At 42.1% G+C, this 8,916-nt stretch overlaps 1 non-coding gene across 1 annotated transcript; it reads right to left on the reverse strand.

Moving 5' to 3' along the window:
• Positions 1–1,710: 1,710 nt before the first annotated feature.
• TRNAV-AAC (transfer RNA valine (anticodon AAC)) lies at positions 1,711–1,786 on the reverse strand. Its single transcript has one exon. It is a non-coding gene; the product is annotated as a tRNA-Val (tRNA).
• Between the last annotated feature and the right edge of the window lie 7,130 nt (positions 1,787–8,916).

Here is an 8,916-nt window from a genome sequence, read left to right on the forward strand (position 1 = left end):
CTGCATCTGGAAGATTGCTTATCTCTATTATGTTTAGCTTTTATTTTTTCTGGACTTCTGTTCTATTTTTTCATTTGGGACACATTTCTTTGTCTCCCCATTTCGGCTGCCTCCCTGTAGTTGTTTCTATAAATTAGGTAGAGCTGCTACGTTTCCCAGTTTGATGAAGTGATCTTATTTAGTACATGTCCTGTGAGGCCCAGTGGCACTGTCAACCTAGTCACCTGAGCCAAGCACTCCAGGTATGTCCCTTGAGTGCTTTCTGAGTGCCCTCCTGTTGTAGTTGAGCCTTGATTGCTTTTGACAAGTCAGCGGGAGGGATTGACCCTTAGGCTGATTGGTTGTGAAGACGGACTGTGGCTATAGTGGAGGAGCTGTTGTGTTGGGGCTGAATGCTCAGAGCAGGGTTTACTTTGGTGGGCATTGGTTCCCTTTAAGCCTGCCCTTTGAGGGTGTCATTTGTGGAGGCAGCTGGGTGGAGCTTTGTTGTGCTTGAAAGCTGGCCACCCAGTGTGTTGGTTCTGGGGCCTCTTGGAAGGTGCAGGCCAAGGTAAGTTGCTGCCTGTATCTTGCCTGGGGCCACTTGATATGAGCTACAAAGTGATTTTCAGGTGCTTGCTACCTGTACTGGGCTGGGAGGTGCCTGGGAGAGGCTTTGCTGCAAACTGAAGCTGGCTGCAGCTGGTGCCAGGCTTGGTGCTACTCAGCAAGAGGTAAGGGGCACATCTAGGCCAGATGCTGCTGGTTGGGGTTTGTGAACTTTTGAAAGTTCAAAGCATGAGTCAGGAGGGCTTATTTGTATGTGAAAGCTAATGGACATGGCTTGGGGCCAACAAGTTGAGTGGGTGGGGTCTCACCAGGGCTGGTCCAAAAGTGTGAGCCAGGCTGATGGAGACTCAGCTATGGTGCCTCAGCTATTGATGCCTGTAGGGGTTGGGCTTGCAAGGAAACGATGGCTTCTGCTAGCACTTCTGTTGGGGAGAAAGCTGCCCCTCAAGCCCTGGCCTTGAAACCGAAATTCAGTTCCTCCCTATGTATCGCTGTGGCCCTCTCAGAGGATAGCCTGGGACTCCCGCAGCCCTCCTCGTCACTCAGACACCAGCTCTGCTGGTTTTCACAGCCTGAAGTTACAGGGGCGTCTCTTCCTGGTGCTGGATTCCCGGGCTGGGGGCCCTGGTGTTGGGCTGAGACTCCTCATTCTTCAGAGGGGACCTCTGCAGCCAAGATATTTTCCCTGATTTTTAATCATCACATTTGGGTGTGGGACTAGCCAGTTCTGTGTTTCCACCCCTTCTACCAGTCTCCACATGGCTTCTCGCTCTCCTTAGTTATGGGATTTCTGTTCAGTTAGATTTCAGCCAGTTCTCATTGGTGGTAGTTCTGTAGTTTAGTTGTAATTTTTTTATTTTATTTTATATTTTTCTGAAATGAGAAGCAGAGAGGCAGAGAGACAGATATCCGCATGCACCCGACCGGGATCCACCTGGCAAGCCCACTAGTGGGTGATGCTCTGCCCATCTGAGGCATGGCTCCATTGCAACCAGAGACCTTCTAGCACCTAAGGTGGAGGCCATGGAGCTGTCCTCAGCACCCAGGCCAACTTTGCTCCAATGGAGCAGTGGCTGCAGGAGGGGAAGAGAAAGAGAGAGAGAGAGAAAGAGAGAAACAAGAGGAGGAAGGGTAGAGAAGCAGATAGGCACTTTTCCTGTGTGCCCTGGCTGGGAATCGAACCCAGGACTTCCACACGTTAGGCTGACACTCTACCACTGAGCCAACCAGACAGGGCATTTAGTTGTAATTTTGATGAGATCATGGGAGGAAGAAAGTTCAACTTTTACTTACTTTGATCAGAAACATTAAGGATTATTTTCTGTTTCTCCTAAGTTGTTTAACATATTGGCATAATGTTTTTTAAAATAATGTTCCATATTTATATTCTTTTAATCCACAGAAACTGTGATATTATTTCTCTCATTCCTGACTTGGTAAATTGTGCCTTTACTCTTTTATCATCAGTGTGTCTAGAAGTTTATTACTCTTACTGGTGTTTTCAAAGGACCAGCTTTTAGTTACATTGTTTTGTCTCTATTTTTTGATGTTGTTTTAGTTCCTTTTATTCATGCTTTTATCTTTATTGTTTTCTTTCTCCTACTTTATTTGGCTCTTTTGTTCTTCCTTTTTCTAATTTATTTGTGTAGAAGCTGTTGTTATTCATTTGAGACCTTCTAGCTCTTTTAATATGGAAATTTATTTCTGTAAATTTACTTTTAATTACTGTTTGCATGAATTTTGACATTTTTGTTTTCATTTTTCATGTAGTTCAACATACTTTGTAATTTCCCTTTCAAATTCTCCTCTAATTTATAGGGTTACATAGAAATGTGTTATTTAGTTTTTAAATATTTGGAGCATTTTTCAGGTCTTTCTGTTATTAAGTTTAATTTAATTCTGTATTGATGAAAGAAAATACTTTTGTAATTTTCATTCTTTTAAATGCACTTAACATTGCTGTATGACCCAGAATATGATCCATTTGCTGTGTTCCAAGCACCCTTAGAAAGGATATGTATTCTGCTATTGTTGGGTGGTGTGCTTAATTAGGTTAAGATTACTGATTGTGCTGTTGAAATACTCTGTTTTGCTGATTTTGTATCTACTTTTTCTTTCATTATTGATGGAGGGGTATTGAAAACTGACTACAATTGTGGTTTTGTCAGCTACAGAGCTGTATTTTAACATCCTATTATAAACAACAGCAATGTTATCTCTACATGTTTGTAAATGATTATGTATTCGTTTCCCATTGATGCCAAAACTTATTACCACAAATTTTGTTAAAACAACACTCTTTGTCACTCTATATGATTTCAGTTTCCCCAAGTTACAAATCTGGGCATAGCATTACTGGCTTCTCTGCCCAGTATCTTACAAGGGGGAGATCATAGTGTAAGCTGGGCTTAGCGTGAGCTCCTCTTCCAAGCATATTCAGGCTGTTTGGGGAATTCAGTACCTTGCAACTGTTGGACCAAGGTCCTGTTTTTTTCTCTAGCTGTCCACTAGGGGTTACTCTCAGTGATGAAAGCCCAGCCTCAGATTCTAGCCAGAAGGTCCTCTTACAACCTGGTGATTTATTGCTTCAAAGCCAGCAGGGAATTCCCTTCCTCTTAGAAAGGGCGCAGTACCTCTTTTATGGCCTTACATGATTAGGTCAGGTCACTGAGGATAATCTCATTTTGATTAACTCAAAGGAAGTTGGTTAAGGACTTTACTTGCATCAGCAAAATCCCTTCAAATTGCCATATACATATAATGTATGCCAATGACAAGTAATATTACATAGTCACAGTCTCACCCACACTCAAAGACTGGGAGTTTACAATGGCATGGTTGGTTCAGTGTGGGGTTAGAATCTTGCATACCACAGAGTGCAGAAAAATAATCTGAAAAGATACACACCAATATAACATTGAAAATATTTGTTATATTAGAAATATGATGGTGTTGGCAGAGTCGATGGGAAAGGGGGGAGAGGTAAAAATAAAACAAAAGAATAGAACAAAACAACTTCAGAAAAATGAGAGAGCACGTTATAAAACTAAGTACATGTGTAGACTACAAAATCCACTACATGATGATATAAAAATGTAATCCTTAAATATGCACATGGACTCAGACTGGAAGTTGTATTAAGAAAATAAAAAATACTAACTTCAAGATGGAATTTTGCTTGATTTCTTTCTCGAATTTTACTTTAGTAGAAAGTTTCCAGTAAAGCAAAACACAAATAATATAAATTGTTTTTATACCCTGTATCAGCACTGAAATGTCAGTTCCTACAAGAGACGATAGCAGTTCATAGGAAGAAGTGTTTTGTTTTGGTATTTCAAATGTTTTCCTTATCCAGAGAGTTAACGGGTAAGGCAGGTAAGGGACAGTGTCATGATGGCAGGGAGGTAAAGGTCCTTGTGAGGCCCATGCCTTTCATTTTCCATAGGATGTAGCCCCTTGGACATAATCATCTCAAGCACTCATACTTGAGGGAGGATGGACGCTAAAGCACCTTAAATTGGAGTTTCAGCTATTTGAAGATGCAGTTGTTCTTTGTGGCTTTTAGGCCTGTGGCAGACCTGATTCGGAGCAAGCAACTCTTTCTTTTTTCTCCTGCACAAACACTGTATGAAGCTGCCATTCACAGTCACAGCAGGGACACAAACCTGTCGTGGGTAACTTGGCTGACAGAAGCTCTCTCATGAGATGTGGCTCTCAAAAGAAAAAAAAAATCACCACATCACAACAGATCATTCTTTTGATGTGTTCAATATTTCCAGATTCCTCTTGAAACGACAAATTAAGACATTTGTGCAACGAACTCTGACATTGGCGTGAATGAAACTGTCCCCGATTCTATGTAGTTTTTATTTTTATTTTTTTCTGGCATGCCATTTTGATCATCTCAGAACCCCTTGAATTTCCTCAAAAGGAGCCCACCAACTCCTGCAAGGTTGAGAGTGATTTTTACATTTCCCAGCTCGGCCCATGTACCTGCCACCCAGGTGCAAGAGGCTTAGGTCTGAAGCTGAACTCTGAAGGGTGCACTTGTGGATACCATGTTCTGGAATTGCTAATTGTCAAGACTTACTCTGCAGTAGCATTGAAACACTATATAATGTAACATAGGCTACAGCTTAAATCAGGAACACAGTTCTTTCTATCATTGCAAACATTTTTTCGCCTATCTTATTTTACTATATTTAGAAACCGACTGTGAATTTTTATAACAATGATAGACCAACATGATGTTTAGCAATCTTTTTTTCTCAAAATCAGTATATCATTAGGTATAGATAATCTATGAATTGTATACAACCCATCCAAAATGCTAGTTAACTACTGTGTCCATTGGAATAGACTGTACAGAAATAATTAATATATTTTCTGTTAGTTTGAAATTTTCAGTAGAGTTTTTAAATTTCAAAAATTATTTTTGCTTTCACTGGAGAGTATTTATTTGGATTCTGATTTGTTCTACAATAAGGAGTACATTTTGTGTGGTATTATGATACAAAGTGAATAATGTCAACAGGATCTTTGCCTTCATGGTACATATAAGATTCTTGCTGAGACATTTAGCAGTCATAGGGTATATGTAAATTATGATCGTGCCTTTCTATTAGCATCTGGTGAGTGCCCATTGGTGCATTTCATTGGTCAGGCAGTCAACATTCACTGACTGATGGCTGCCAGGCACCATGCTAAAAAAGCAACAGGAAAGAGACCTCCAAAGTGTAATTGTACTTCCTCGTGCTAAAATATGCAAAATGTAGAGTTACTGAACAAAAAAGAGTACACACCTTTGCATGTTTCTTTCTTTTTTTTTTTTTTCTGAAGCTGGAAACAGGGAGAGACAGTCAGACAGACTCCCGCATGCGCCCGACCGGGATCCACCCGGCACGCCCACCATGGGGCGACGCTCTGCCCACCAGGGGGCGATGCTCTGCCCATCCTGGGCGTCGCCATGTTGCGACCAGAGCCACTCTAGTGCCTGGGGTAGAGGCCAAGGAGCCATCCCCAGCACCCGGGCCATCTTTGCTCCAATGGAGCCTTGGCTGCGGGAGGGGAAGAGAGAGACAGAGAGGAAAGTGCGGCGGAGGGGTGGAGAAGCAAATGGGCGCTTCTCCTATGTGCCCTGGCCAGGAATCGAACCCGGGTCCCCAGCACGCCAGGCCGACACTCTACCGCTGAGCCAACCGGCCAGGGCCTCACTGTTTAGAATCAACACATCAATTGTGCACTCATTATGACATTAAAATGCCACAAAGGTGGTTTTTCCAAATTTTTTATTTTTGTACCATTATAAAACTTGAATCCAAAGTTTTTGACTTCCAGGCTAAGGCTTGCCCCATATAATGAAGCTGTATCAGGAAGGTTGGCAGAAGGCAAGCAGGTGCAATTGAGATTTCTGATATAGTAGTAGGCAAAGTTGCATAACAAATCACCTTGAAACTTAGTGGAGGCCCTGGCCAGTGGACTCAGCAGTAGAGCTGAGGAAGTGTGGAAGTCCTGGGTTTGATTCCACCCAGGGCACACAGGAGAAGTGACCATCTGCATTCCCACCCTTCCCCCTTCTCCTTTCTCTCTCTCTCTCCTTCTCTCTCTCTCTCTCTCTCTCTCTCTCTCTCTCTCTCTCTCCCTTCTTTGCCTGCAGCCTATATCTTTGGTTGGCTGATGATAGGCTAAAGGCAAGCTATTGGCTGGCTAGGACAATGGGAATGAATGATCTGTGTCGCCTCTCATCTTCCAGAAGGTACAACAAGCTCAAGCTTGTCACATGACGTAGGCAGGGGTCCAAAAGAAAAAGTGGGAGTGTGCAAGGGCTTTGGAGCCCTATGTTCAGAACTAGAAGAGAATCATTTATGCTGCTTCCTATTGGTTAACTCAGACCCTAAGATCAACCTAAATTCAACAATTCCAGAGGATGGAAATAGCTCCATCCTCTGATGAGAGTTATTGCAAAACCACTTTGCAAAAGGATGTGAATGCATGGAGGAAAATACTTCCATCCACTTTGTTGCAAACCATCTGTCACTTTCTGACTAGAGAAGATCTTAGAGTGGTCCATGCTTATCCCAGGCCTGATATGTTTTGTCAAGGGGAGGAGAAGGCTTCCATATAAACCACACTGTGACTTTATTCAGCACCCTGCAACTCACTTTTCTGTTATCTTCCCTTGGGCCATGTCTTGTGCTAATTTTCTAGTATTTCAGAAATTCTAGTTTCTGGTACACATATATATTTTTTAATTTGTGTTCTTAAGTTATAGATTCTTAAGTTGCTGAACACCCATTAAAAGTTGCATTCTTCAACTTTTAGAATAACTACCAATAAGAAAACATGCACATTGTGAAAAAGTGGGGGGAAAGGAAGAAAGGCTGTAAATGTGTAGAAACTGTCAAAAAATAGCACCCTCGCCACCCTATGGAAGTTTGTGAAATTGCATCATCCCAAAGCATTGAGCATATGGTTGCTGTTGCATTTCTTTGTGTGAATTTCTGTGTTGAGAGCCAGTGAAAGTAAAGTGAACTGTCAAGCAGAGGCATTTATGATCGGCGGAATTGAAAGGAGCCAGTCTGTTCGCCTAGTTCTGTCGAGTTTACAGTCTGCAGCAGCTGCCTCTCAGGAACAAGGGGGTGATAACTGAGCCTCATCTCAGAATCCGGATTTTAGAGCCAGAAGAAACCTTTCGATCCATCTAACGCAACTCTCAGAATTTTTATAAGGGAAACTTCAAACAACAATTACAGTGTATATGCAGAAAAACACACAGATCCTAATTTAATTGCTCAGTGAGTACACAAAGTGAGCGCAGCAGGTAATCAGCACACAGAACAAGAAATAGAAAATTACCAGCCTCCAGAGGGTCCCCTCACGCTCCCTTCTAGTGACTATTCTCTGCTCCTTTATCCGACTTCTAACAGCGTAGGTAAGTTTAGCCTCTTTGGAGACATTTTTATAAGTGGAATTTTACCATTCTCTTCTGCATCTGGCTTGTCCACTGAATATAATATCTCTGAGATTTATTCTTATTGTTATATATTCTTGTAAAATTCATTTTCATTTTGTAATATTCAAATCTATGAATACATAATGAGCCTGACCAGGTAATGGCGAAGTGGATAGAGCGTCAGACTGGGACGCGGAAGACCCAGGTTTGAGACCCTGAGGTTGCCAGCTTGAGCGCAGGCTCATCTGGTTTGAGCAAGGCTCACCAGTTTGAGCAAGGAGTCACTCAGTCTGCCGTAGCCCCCTGGTCAAGGCACATACGGGAAAGCAATCAATGAACAACTAAAGTGCTGCAACGATGAATTGATGCTTCTCATCTCTCTCCATTCCTGTCTGTCTGTCCCTCTGTCTGACTCTGTCACACACACACAAAAAAGATAATGATTTATTTCTTTCAATTGTTTATGGTTACTTAGGTTGCTTGCAGGTTTTGACTGTCAGAAATTATCCTGCTGTGAACAGTCTAGTACACATTTTTTGGTGTATATAAGCTTTATTTCTATTGTGTATCTACCATGAATAGAATCCCTGGGTCACATATATGCACTTGTTTGACTTTAGTAAATTCTACCCAATAATTATCCAATGTGGTTTTACCAAATACAGTCACAATGAGGGTATGAACCTGGGGAGACAATTTAGTCCATAACATCACAGACTCTGTTTAACTTTTATTTTCCAAATAATGACATATTGATAGGAAGTTGCAAAGATACGTACAGAGAAGTGCGGTGCACCTTTCACCCAACCTCCCTTAATGTTAACATTTGCAAAAATTTCTTTTTCTAAATAAGTCCTACATACTGAAAGAGGCAAAGTGATCTGGTTGAAGCCTAACAGGTAGAGAATGACAAGGTTATAACTGAAGGACAGTCTTCCCGGGAACTCCAGCAAAGCTGCGTAAACCTGTCTTTAACATCACCTCACAGTTTATAAAATCCCTTTATGTTTTAATACGTATGTTTTATGTAATCAATACGTCCTCTCAATAAAATGCGAGTGTTTACTTATTTCTTAGGATTTGAGGGAGGGCGAGTCAGCACTGCGCTCGGTCAAGGCTCGAGGTCCCATAGATGCAGCTGTGTATTGTCAGTAGCAAGAGCACCTTCCCAGGTGGGGGGCGCTTTATCCTCGTTTCTTAGGAGAGGGATATGAGGCACAAAGAGGTGGTATGGTTTCTCAAGGGACCAACTGGATAAGCCAGAGCCTGGGCCTGAACCTCTGACCCTACAGTTCAACTGCTGATAGTGATAATTTGCTTGATGATACGAACTGTCTCAGTGCCCCACTCTCCTCCCAGTACTTCCTGGCAGCATACCCCAAATAAAGCACTGCTAGAAGTCATGCTTCTGAAGC

Source organism: Saccopteryx bilineata, chromosome 6 (genome assembly GCF_036850765.1).
Source record: "Saccopteryx bilineata isolate mSacBil1 chromosome 6, mSacBil1_pri_phased_curated, whole genome shotgun sequence".
Taxonomy (NCBI): domain Eukaryota; kingdom Metazoa; phylum Chordata; class Mammalia; order Chiroptera; family Emballonuridae; genus Saccopteryx; species Saccopteryx bilineata.